Source organism: Anolis carolinensis, chromosome 2 (genome assembly GCF_035594765.1).
Source record: "Anolis carolinensis isolate JA03-04 chromosome 2, rAnoCar3.1.pri, whole genome shotgun sequence".
Lineage (NCBI taxonomy): Eukaryota > Metazoa > Chordata > Lepidosauria > Squamata > Dactyloidae > Anolis > Anolis carolinensis.
Genome location: NC_085842.1, coordinates 24,734,559 through 24,748,008, shown reverse-complemented (window position 1 = coordinate 24,748,008; position 13,450 = coordinate 24,734,559). Strand labels below are relative to the sequence as shown.

Below are 13,450 nucleotides of genomic sequence, written 5' to 3'. Positions count from 1 at the left end.
GAACAATAACTTACCACTGAGGTTTACAGAAGAAAAATACAAGAACTTTACTAATTCCAAGAGATCAAAAAAAGTAGTGTTCACAATGAGCCCTCTAATTGCTTACAGAAGTCTACAGTCATAAACAGTCAGAGAAGAATGCAGTCCTGCTTCTTCACCAGCAAACAGGCCTCAAAAATAGCAAGCCTCTCTGAGTACACCGCTCCCTTTTCCAGCATTACGTACTCAGTCAGCACTGAAATGAAACTTGCCCAAACTAGTGTTGCAGCAGTGGAACAGAAACAATATCAAATCAGTCCCCAGGTCTTTGCAGGCTCCGCCAATCGGCTTCATGCACTTCATTTTCCAGTTATCACACACACAGTGCAGTGCCTTTATAAACCATGACAAGTTCTAGTGGCATCAAACTGCATTTATTCTACAGTGCAGATGCACTCTAGCTCAGAGTTAAACGTTCCACCTTAAACTATCATTTTAGGCCAGCGGTTCAAATTATCTGCTCTGCATGCATTGTTCGCCTTCTTGAAGGTGCAAACTTCTCTTTTGAAGTTTTTCTGTTAATTTTGACACACTGACGTGTCTATTGATTTATTTATTTACCTGATTTCTACTTTGCTTTTTCCTACCCCGAAGGGGACTCAAAGCGGCTTACATATGGCAACCATTAGATGCCTTCAAATACATAGAAACAGAGACTTAAAATCAATTAAATTTAAAATTAATACACATTAAACATTTAAAACATTACATTCACTATTAAATACTGTGGGGATCTTTTATTCCTTTGAGGGGAAAACCTTTCCAAAATGAGTGAATCCACTCTGTATGAATGCAGTTTGACATCACTTTCACTGCCATGGCCCAATGTCATGAAATCCTGGAAGTTGTAGTCTTGCAAGGTTTTTAGCTTCTATGCCGAAGACTGCTGGGGTCTCCCAGAACTACAACTTTCATAGCATGGAGCCATGGCAATTAAAAGTGTTGCCAAACTGCATTTATTGTACAGTGTGGTACAGCCAGCATGCACCTGTATTTTGGAGACATCCTTATAGATTAGTTGGGTCTTTCCTTTCTTTTGCCAGGAGCCTGGGATGGCTTCACTCACATGACGGGAAGTAGAAGCAGAGTTGATTGCATTTCCATTTTAATAAAAGCAAGATTAGAGAAGAAGAGGAAAGGCTGTGGGATATTACCACCTTGGAAGGAGACTGTGTTCCAGATTAGAGGTAGAGGATGGGGAGGCAGCCCTGGGGCTGGGGTGGAAAAGCAGGAGGAGGATTTGCAAAAAGGAGAGGCAGAAAATAACAAAGGAACCATTTCTGGAAGGGCGTTAATGTATTGCATCCTTGTCTTTGTAAGAAAGGGAGAAAAAAGGGGCTGCAAAGGGAGACCCCTTTTGCAGGTGATTTGGGAAAACTGTATCTGAGGTTGCATCTTCTACACTATAGAATTGATGCAGTTTGATACCACTTCAGTTGCCATGCCTCAATGATATGAAACCATGCAGTTTTATAAAGTCTCTCTGCCAAAGTGTACTGGTTCCTCACTAAAGTACAACAGATAAAAGGGTGCCAAACTGCATTCATTCTGCCGTGTAGTGTATCCCATGTATATATGATTCTGCATACACACACACACTCATGCCTGAATGTTGGGTTTTGTAGTTGCCCGTTTTTCTACATAGACTGAATTGACTGTTTGTATCATTTTCTCTGCTTACTATAATACATTTTTGATCATTACTTGGATATCCTTCAATCTAAAGTAATACATCTTTATTATTGTTGTGTAGGCATTGAATTTTGCCATAATATGTTTGGAAACCGCTTTGAGTCCCCCATCCAGGGTGAGACAAGCAGTATACAAGTGAAGTGAATAAAATAAATAAATGTTGAGCCTGGTTTCTCCTCCCAGGCTCATACGGGAACTGTTGTTTACTTCTGTTTGCATTCAAGTTGTTTTGAATTATGACAACCCTGTCACAGGTTTTCTGAAGCTAAGAGTGTTTGGCTCACTCAGTTTTCACAGGATACCTGATCTCCAAAGTTGTAGTCCAGTGCACAAACCTGCATTGGCACCTACTGTACATGGGAAAATTCTGTCCTTCTGAGCCCCATTTTCTTATCCTATTTTCCAGATTAGCTTTTCTGGACATGGCAGTCAAGCAGGAAGAAGAAGAAAAACCATGCGGTCTAAATCAGGAAGATTCTCATATCATACCAGGGGCCAGCTCAGGTGAGAAAGTGAACTTCTAAGGGCCCTTCCTTGTGGTTATTTTTGCTCCATACATGTCCAAATCTTTGTCATTTGGTGTACAGTATCTGGACTAGTAAACGTAAAGGTTTCCCCTGACGTGAAGTCCAGTCATGTCTGACTCTGGGGGTTGGTGCTCATCTCCATTTCTAAGCCGAAGAGCCGGCGTTGTCCGTAGACACCTCCAAGGTCACGTGGCCGGCATGACTGCATGGAATGCCGTTACCTTCCCGCCGGAGTGGTACCTATTGATCTATGCACATTTGCATGTTTTCGAACTGCTAGGTTGGCAGAAGCTGGAGCAACAGCGGGCGCTCACTCCGCTTCCGGGATTTGAACCTAGGACCTTTCGGTCTGCAAGTTCAGCAGCTCAGCGCTTTAACACACTGTGCCACCGGGACTCGGTATCTGGACTAGGCATGGGCAAACTTCAGCCCTCCAGCTGTTTTGGACTTCAAATTCTACAATTCCTGACAGCCGGTAGGCTGTTAGGAATTGTGGGAGTTGAAGTCCAAAACACCTGGAGGGCCAAAGTTTGCCCATGACTGATGTAGACAGTTCTCCCAAACCAATATATTTGTTGTGAAGGCAACAGTTTACCAACACTCATCCTGCAGTATTTGGAGAGCTACATTACTTACATCCAGCTCTAGGGATTTATTACAAAATTATAATGTACTAGCTGTGCCCGGCCACGCGTTGCTGTGGCAAAGTGGTGGTGGTATTGGTTAAAAATTGTTGTGTAATTTTTATTTGACATTATTTGCATTTTTAAAATTAATTTTATTGTAAGTTATATTTTTATTTATTATATTTTATTATTTTCTTGTATTATTTTTAGTTATTTTCTGTTATTATAGTATTTTATTGTATTATTTTTTTAGTGTTTTTTATTATTATTTTTTGGGTTGCTAGGAGACCAAGTTGGAGGAGCTTAGCCTTCTAACTGGCAACAACTGGATAAAAGCAATTATTCCTCTCTCTCTAATTGGGACTTTATTTTTCTTTTCTTTTTGTTGTATCAACCTAGAGGCGTGGATGATGGGTTGTGTTGTCAAATTTCGAGGTTGGGGTGCCTGTAGTTTTGTTGTTTTGTGGGTCGCCATGATGCCATCACTCTTTTATATATATAGATAAATCAGTCTCATGTCTTCTGAAGAGTAGAAGGGTTCAATGTTTCTTTTAGAGTCACTTTTCACCATTCTATTCTGAGAAGGAAATTGTTCCTCTTTTTATTCGAGTCAATGTATGGTACTTACACTGACCCATAGATATGTCAATCTGTTTTTTTCAAGGTCATTTTTGACGTATACATGAGTATATACAATCGTTTTTCCTCTTTTTTGGGTTGGAAGGATGACTCCCAGCTCCATTTTCTTCCTTCTTTTCCCTGTTCAGGGTTCCTGAACATTGTTGTCAAGCTGGAAGAAGAAGAAGACATAAAACCAGGTGTCTTCCATCAACAAGAGACCTTCCCAAGAACTGACTCAGGTGAAGTATAGTCTTTCACAAGGAAGGCCTAGGTTGGGGAAAGTGTTTTGCTAGTACCATGTGACCATATGTTTATGTAGCTCATATTTTTTTCTTTGATAGAAATCTTCACCAATCCCCCCACACACCCTTAGTAGTAGTATATCCTAGAATTTAGTAGTAGCATGAGTCCCCTTTGGGGTGATAAGAGTGGAATATAAATATAGTAAATAAATAAATAAGCCTGTTTGTTTTTAATTTGATATGTCTGTGGAAACTGATGTGGGTCACCAAAATCCCACGCAGGACAGTGTTGCTTCCAAACCCTAAAAACCGTCTAATCTATGAATTTAACTTACTTGAATTTACATTTTCCCATCTATTTAATACACCTCCTTGTGAGGAAAATATGATCGATCTGAAGAAGAGGGGAAAATCTGTCCATGTGTATGTTTTCAGGTTATTCACTAACCTCACATCATTTTAAATAAGGCATCTTCTACTTTCTTCTCTCAGGAGGAATGGAAATCATAGGAATTGCACATTTTTCTAACTATGTCTTAGCAAATCCATTTCTTTACTTTTGTGGGCCAGAATGTTTTCTTACCCCACATCTCATAACCAGGCTTTGATGAAATAACTGGGAAACTGGAAAAAGAAGAGCAGCTAGATGACCTTCAACAGCAGGAATCTGAAATCTTCCCAGGGACAAGTTTAGGTGATGTATGGACTACAAGAATTACTGGATTCTGATACTGTAAAGGTGAAACTGTCAACAAATCCCTCCATCATATTATTCCAGACAACTTGGCAAAAAAGATGATGGTATTAACAGGTGGATTTGTAGCTGATTAATGCAACACACGAGAAGAGTAGCTTTGTGTTTTTGAAGGCTTTCATGGCTGGAATCACTGGGTTACTGTGAATTTTCCGAGCTGTATGGCCATGTTCTAGAAGCATTCTCTCCTGACGTTTCATCCACATCTATGGAGGCATCCTCAGAGGTTGTGGGGTCTGTTGCAAACTAGGCAAGTGGGGTTTATATATCAGTGGAAGGTCCAAGGTGCGAGGAAAAAAAACTTGTCTGTTTGAGGCCAGCATGAATGTTGCCAATAGGCCACCTTGACTTCACAACCTCTGAGGATACCTGTCAAAGATGTGGGCGTAACAGCAGGAGAGAATACCTCTGGAACATGGCCATACAGCCCAGAAAACTCACAACAACAAGAGTAGTTTTGTTTTCTTGTGTAGAATCATCCTCACTAGAACCTCTGTTTGGGTATAAATGTGTAAAATAGTACTTTAATCCATAAGCATCTACTTGGGAGGAAACATATTTTTACTGAGGCCCCTTCTACACTGCCATATAATCCAGATTATAAAAAACAAATAATCCACGTTATTTACTTTGAACTGGATTATATGAGTCTATACTGCCATATAATCCAGTTTAAAGCCAATAATTTGGATTTTATATGGCAGTGTAGAAGGGGCCTTGGTATGCTTTTCTTCTTCAACAAGAGGCATTGAGAGAAGAGTATGTGACTAATTCAGTTGCGTGTAATTTTGCTTAAAATGTGTCAGAACCCCTTTTATGATAGTATTTTTGCAAGCAACTGTGATTGCTGTTCTTGCCTCTTTCCCTACCTTTAGGATTTCCTGAGATTGTAGTAAAGGAGGAGGAAGAAGGGGAGCCAGGCAACCGGGGATCTGAAGATTGCGGAAGTATTGCTAGCAGCCAGCCAGGTAATGGGGCAGTTTGCATCACTAGAGGCTGACTGAGTCAGATTATGCATGAATTTTCCATGCCAGAGTATTAACTTTTCTAAACAGCAGCTTGTCTTCGGTATGTCAGGGAGATGACCTGTCCCTCCACTCAGAAGCTTTGACCTTGAGGATGGGAGATATTTTATCTCTCAAGGAACGGGTTCCCTAAAGGGCAGTTTGGGAATTGTATGCTTGGCCGTTTAATACCTTTCTTTCAATCTCTATAAAGGTTGAATAATGAGGATCCTTTTGTCAAAATGCTTGGAATCAGAACGATTTTGGATTTTTTCAAGATTTTGGAATGCCTGTTTGTTCATAATGGAATGTCTTGAAGATGGAACACAACGTAAACACGAAATGCATTGATGTGTTATAAACGCCTTATACACATACCTTGTAGTTCGTGTTGTACACACTATTTTTAATACATTTGTGCATGAAATCAAGGAAGTGTACTTTGAACCAGCAGAAAGCAAAAGATATCACTACACATGTGGACAATTTTGATTTTGGAGTACTGTATTTCAAATTTTGGAATTGCAGATAAGGGATGTTCAACCAGCGTATTCAACTGTGTTAGCACTGAACTGTGATGTGTCTTTGTGTGTCCACTTGATTTTTGTCATGCTGGGAATATTTTTTTTAATGTGACTGGGACAAATATGAACTACATTTCAATTAGTTTTGGATAAATTTACCAATATTTACAAATCTTGTATACAAAGTACATTTTAGGTAAAGGTAAAGGTTTCTCAAGACGTTAAGTCCAGTTGTGTCCGACTCTGGGGTTTGGTGCTCATCTCCATTTCTAAGCCAAAGAGCCAGCATTGTCTACCTCCAAGGTCATGTGGCCGGCATGACTGCATGGAACGCCGTTACCTTCCCGCCGGAGTCGTACTTATTGATCTACTCACATTTGCATGTTTTTGAACTGCTAGGTTGGCAGAAGCTGGAGCTTAACATTGGGTGCTCACTCCGCTCCCCGGATTTGAACCTGGGACCTTTCGGTCAACGCTTTAACACACTGAACCACCGGAGTCTCCAAGTACATTTTAAAGGATTGAAATATGGGAGAAAATGGAGTTGAACCCACAGCCCTGCAATCCTTAGCTTTTTCCGATTCCAGAGCATAACAAATACAGATCCTATCTGCACTGCCATATAATCCTCTTTCTGAATCCAGATTATCTAATTTGAACTGGATTATACAGCAGTGTAGACTCAAATAATCCAGTTCAAAGCAGATAAACTGGAATATATGGCATTGTAGATCCAGCCACAGTGTGCAGTTCACATATCAGTGTTTACAGATTGGTGGCCGCCTTTATCGTCTCAAGACACCAGTGTGTTGATTCCACCTGCTGTTACTTTATACATTTACTTCATTTTAAAAAGGGGCAGGTATTTTGTTTTATAATTCCTTTATGGCTAAATGTGTGTCCTCTGTATAAGCAAGCTCCTCTGTAAAGTATGTCATAATACAAAATATAAGTGCCTTCACTTAGAGGATAAATCCTCCAAAGCAGGCAACAAATGTCTATAAGAGAGGAAAAACACTCTCTCTTGCATATCTGTTTTAAAAAAGGTTTTTTTCAAGATCTTCATAGTTTGTTTAAATCCTTTCCAACTTCCTCAGCCTTAGGATTCAATATGTTTTATTCTTCTTTCTAGCAGATACCTGGACCAAAACAAAGATAAGTGTGATACTAGATCTTCTCAGACAAGAGCCAAGCCACGCAAAAGAGGGACGTTCTGCTAAAGACAAACCCTACACATGTGCCGTATGTAGAAAACAATTTGCTCAAAAAATGGTGCTTACGTACCACCAGCAGGTCCACATAGGAGAGAAACCATACAAATGCCAAGAGTGTGGGAAATGCTTTGCTCACAATTCACACCTTGGGAGCCACCAGAAAGTCCACATAGGACAAGGACCCCATAAGTGCCAGGAGTGTGGGAAATGTTTTCCCCGCAATTCGCAACTGGTGATGCATCAGACCATCCACGCAGGAGAGAAGCCGCACAAGTGCCAAGAATGTGGGTAATGTTTTGCTCGGATCTCAAACCTTGTGATCCACAGAAGGGTCCACACAGGAGAGAAACCCTACAGATGCCAGGAGTGTGGGAAATGCTTTGCACACGGCTCGCACCTTGTGATGCATCAGACGGTCCATACAGGGGAGAAACCCCACAAATGCCAAGAGTGTGGGAAGTGTTTTGCTCGTATTTCAAACCTCATAATCCACCAGAGAGTCCACACTGGAGAGAAACCATATACTTGCCAGGAGTGTGAGAAATGCTTTGCTTACAAGTCTGATCTTGTGAAACACCAGAGAGTCCACACAGGAGAGAAACCCTATAAATGCCAGAAATGTGGGAAATGTGTTGCTTTCATTTCAGCCCTTATGAGCCACAAGAGAGTCCACACGGGAGAGAAACCTTACAAATGCCAAGAGTGTGGGAAATGTTTTGGTCAGAATTCACACCTTGTGAAGCACCAGTGGATCCACATGGGAGAGAAACCCTATAAATGCCAGGAGTGTGGGAAGAGCTTTCCTGGCAGTTCCCAACTTGTAACCCACCAGAGAGTCCACACGGGAGAAAAACCATATAAATGCCAAGACTGCGGAAGGTGTTTTGCTCAAAATTCAATACTTGCCAGGCACCAGAAGGTCCACACAGGAGAGAAACCCTACAAATGCCAGCAATGTGAGAAATGCTTTCCATGCAATTCAGAGCTGGTCACTCACCAGAGGGTCCACACAGGGGAGAAGCCATACAAGTGCCAGGAGTGCATGAAATCTTTTGCTTACAGGTCTGACCTTGTGAAGCACCAGAGGGTCCATACAGGAGAAAAACCTTTCAAATGCCCCAAGTGTGGAAAATGCTTTTACTTCAGTTCAGCCCTTTTGAGCCATGAGAGAGTTCATACAGGAGAGAGACCATATAAATGTCAAGAGTGTGGAAAGAATTTTGCTTATAACTCACAGCTTTCCAGGCATCAAGAAGCCCACACAAGAGATAAATTATCCAAATGCCAGTAGTGTAAGAAATGTTTTGCCTGGCAATCCATCAGTGTGTTTATACAAACTCCTTCTTTGGAGGCTTTTATGCAGAGGCTGAATCTGTCAGATCTTTGATTGTACTTTTCCTGCACTGTAGTGGGTTGGACTTAATAGCCCTTGTAGCCTCTTCCAATTTTATGATTTTGTGAGAGAAGCGATGCTCAGTTTGAGAAGCATTGAGTAAATACACTACATGTGAAGTAGCAAAAATGTCCCCAAACTTTTTAAACTGGGGGCCAGTTCACAATCCTTCGGACCATTGGAGGGCTGGACTATAGTTGGCCACCAAGCAATAAATAATAATAATAATAATAATAATAATAATAATAATAATAATAATAATAATAATACATCACACGGTCCTAGATACTTGGGAAGTGTTCGACTTGTGATTTTGTGAACGAAATCCTGCATATCTATCTTGTTTGCTGTGTCATACAATAAAATAAATAAATAAATAAATAAATAAATAATAATAATAATAATAATAATAATAATAATAATAAAGAGGGTTGGAAGAGAGCCTTTGGGCCATTGAGTTCAATCCCCTTCTGCCTTTGTGCACCAAAAGCACAAGCAAAGCACCCCTGACAGATGGCCACCCAGCCTCAATGTTAATAATAATAATAATAATAATAATAATAATAATAATAATAATAAAGTCCAACTTCTTTCTGCTTTTGTGCACCGAAAGCACAAGCAAAGCACCCCTGACAGATGGCCACCCTGCCTCAATGTTAATAATAATCATAATAATAAATACACCACACAGTCCTAGACACTTGGGAACTGTTCGATTTGTGATTTTGTTATACGAAATCCAGCATATCTATCTTTTTTGCTGTGTCATACAATAAAATAATAATAATAATAATAATAATAATAATAATAATAATAATAATAAAAACAACAACAACAACAACAGCAATAAAGAGGGTTGGAAGAGACCCCTTGGGTCATTGAGTCCAATCCCCTTCTGCCTTTGTGCACCAAAAGCACAAGCAAAGCACCCCTAACAGATGGCCTCCCAGTCTCAATGTCAATAATAATAATAATAATAATAATAATAATAATAATAATAATAATAACAATAATAACAACAACAACAACAAACAGGATTGGAAGAGACCCTTTGGGCCATTGAATCCAATCCCCTTCTGCCTTTGTGCACCAAAAGCACAAGCAAAGCACCCTTGACAGATGGCAACCCAGCCTCAATGTCAATAATAATAATAATAATAATAATAATAATAATAATAATAATAATAAGGATTGTAAGAGAAGAAGAGACCCCTTGGGCCATTAGTCCAACCCCCTTCTGCCCTTGTGCCGTGGGGACCGGATAAATAGCTTCGATGGGCCGCATCCGGCCCCCGGGCCTTAGTTTGGGAACCCTTGGTGTACATAGTAGTATGTTGTGGTTAATTGCCATCATGTCAACTTCAACTTATGGAGATTCTATGAATGAAAGACCTCCAAGTCACCCATCATCGAAAGTCCTGCTTGGATCTTGCAGACTCAAGGCTGTTGCTTCTCGGATTGGATCTCTCCATTTGTAATGTAGTCTTCCTCTTTTCATCCTGGCCGTCTTCTGCCTTACCCAGCATTACTGTCTTCTCATTATATGGTCAAAGTACTGGAAATAAATACAACCTAGAACCCTTAGCTGTGCTGGGTTTGCATGGCATGGTCATTCTGCCTCCATTTCCTTTGGATGCCTAAATTATGTTTATGAATGTTCAACCAAAATTTGAGTTTCTAGTTGCTCTTCCTTTCCTCTTCACTGTCACAGAGAAAGAAATCTCAAACTAGGCTGAGCAAGTTTTTATTCAGATTTATTGTACATTTCAATTAAATTAAATCCTTTCTACACTGCCATATAATCCAGACTATCTTCTTAGAACTGGATTATAGGAGTCTACACTGCTGTATAATCCAGTTCAAAGTAGATAATCTGAAATTCATATGGCAGTGTTGAAGGAGCCTTAACTTCAACACAAGGCAGCTAGCTCTACAAATGACACACCTGTAGAGACTCAGGGTACATCTACACTATAGAATTAATGCAGTTTGACAGCACTTGAACTGCCATGGATCAAACTGTGGAATCAAGGGAGCTGTAGTTTGGTGAGGCACCAGCACTCTTAGCAGAGAAGGCTAAAGAGCTTGTGAAACTACAACTATTGAGCCATAGCAGTCAAAAGTGTGGTCAAACCATTCATTCTACAGTGTGGATACATCCTCTGTTCTTGCAAACTCAAGACGATGGCTTCATAGGTGGTGGGTAGGTCTACATAGTAGAATGAATTCAGTTCAACACTTGAGCTTGCTCTGGCATCATGGGAGTTGTCATTTCACAAGGTCTTTAGCCTCTGGCAAAGATTGGTGGTGTTTCACCCAACTACAAATCCTAGGACTCCAAAGCAGTGTGCCATTGCTGTTCAAGATACATTAATATTACTGTGTAGATGCATCCTGAATCAGTCCACTTGTAATATGGCTTTCTTATTTTCCTACTGCCTTCAACTATACTGAGCAAGGTTGTCTTTTCTAATGAATCACTGAATTTCTTTTAGACCCATTCATATCTCTTTTTGTCAAGTCTGTCAATCATTTGTAGAACTCAGCTTCAGCATCACATTTTAAATGAGTTGATTTTATTCCTATTAGATTTCTTCACTGTTTAATATAACCATAGAAATAATTCTGTGACATGTGTGATTCTGATTTTGGAATTACAAATACATTTTTATATATGAGGCTGATCTCTAGTTCCTATATAGTTGCCTTCCCATGTCTTTTCTTCTGATTAGTTGGCTACAGTCTTCTTTTTGTTTGATGACTGAGATAAGATATACACAATCCTAATATATCATCCAAGTTTTGCAAAAGCAGATTACACCACATTGCTTATAGGTCTGACCATGCTATTGGGTATTGTGAGCATAACATGGGATAGAATCCGCAGATGTCCCATGGAGTTCTCTAGAAACAGTGCAAAATAAAAATTTTGTATCGACAGATGACAGCAACAAGAGAAATTATTTGTTTATTGAATTTAGATTCTATCTTTCTTCCAGAAAAAACCTAAGGATAAAAGAGTCGTGTCTGCCTGAATTTGTTTAATCAATGAACAAAGCTGCAGATACAAAATAGCCATGTGCATAATACAGAATAATATTCTGAGTTGATTCTGCAACAAAACACAATTTAGGGGATTTAAAATGCCTCATTGAGAACCACAGTGTTTGATGTTACAGCCTACATTTAATTAACCGGTTTAAAGTCAAATACACTATAATAATATAATAATAATAAAACTTTATTTATACCCCGCCACCATCTCCCCAATGGGGACTCGGGGCGGCTAACATGGGGCCATGCCCAGAGCAATACAACATAATAAAATATAAGAACAACAGTTCAGTTTACAGGAAGCAAAGTAGCCAGAACTCTCAAATAACTGGCAAAAGAATTAAAATAAAATAAGTGTTAATTGCCATTTAACTAAGATTGCATACCACATTCTCAAAGCTATTTCTATAATACAGTAAAACTGTTACATTACATTGATCTTGACTTTATTGGTCTTAATTTGCTTTCAGTTACAATAGAGTCTTGCTTATCCAACCTTTGCTCATCCAACTTTCCAACGCAGTCTGCCTCCCTCCTGGATCCACAGCTACTTTTCTAGACAACAACACACAGTGGGCCAACATGCCCAACAACACAAGTGCAGCCATGCTCACAAACAAATGGCAGACTTGTTGTAAAATCATAATGTAATGTGACGTTTAATAGGCTTTTTGTTAAGCCCTCCTGATTATCCAACATTTTCACGTATCCAATGTCCTGCCGTCCCCTTTATGTTGGATGAGCGAGACTCTACTGTACTTCAATATTAACATCAAGTCAAAACAGAGTTTATGATATGGTATAATATGGGGAATGTTCAGAAAAAAAATTCAGGACCCCAACAGGGAACTCAATTTGGGGTCAGGAGCCACAGTTGAGAAGCAGGGTCTTGCAGAATCAATTAGAATGAATATGTACACGGCCATGTCATCTTCCTTCAGAATAACATCGCCAGAATTAGCTGGACTCAAATCCTTCTTTGGGACAGTAAATTTGAAGGAGACAAAAGGACCACCTAGTTGAATCGCATAGTGTGCAGGAATTCAATGGAGGTGTTTCCACTGGAACTTCTCCTACAGTCTACCCAAAACTGCTGGGATCCTTTGGATACAGATTTTGCCTACATTTTAAGTACATGGTTTTGATTTGGATTGCTATGAGTTTTCTGGATTGTATGGCTATGTTCCAGAAGCATTCTTTCCTGACATTTTGTCCGCATCTATGGCAGGCATCCTCAGAGGTTGTGAGATCTGTTGGAAACTAGGCAAGTATAGGAGCCCCTGGTGGCGCAGTGGGTTAAAACCTTGTGCTGGCAGGACTGATGACTTGAAGGTTGGATTGCTGACCTGAAGGTTGCCAGTCCGAATCCAACCTGGGGAGAGTGCGGATGAGCTCCCTCTATCAGCTCCAGCTTTATACGGTAACATGAGAGAAGCCTCCCACAAGGATGGTAAAAACATCAAAAGCATCCAAGTATCCCCTGGGCAATGTCCTTGCAGACGGCCAATTCTCTCACACCAGAAGTGACCCAGTTTCTCAAGTTACTCCTGACATGGAAAAAAACAAACCAACTAGGCAAGTGGGATTTATATATCTGTGGAGTGTCCAGGGTGGGAGAAAGAACTCTTGTCTGTTGGAGGCAAGTGTGAATGTTGCAATTGGCCTCTTTGATTAGCACTGAATAGCCTTGCAGTTTCAAAGCCTGGCCGCTTCCTGCCTGGAGGGAATTTTGATCATTCTTACTAAAAAAGAATGGGATT

The 13,450-nt window shown here is 40.1% G+C and overlaps 1 pseudogene; it reads left to right on the top strand.

The window, feature by feature from the left end:
* The first annotated feature begins 160 nt into the window (after window positions 1–160).
* LOC134297057 (zinc finger protein 883-like) lies at window positions 161–9,014 on the top strand (annotated as a pseudogene).
* The last annotated feature ends 4,436 nt before the right edge of the window (window positions 9,015–13,450 follow it).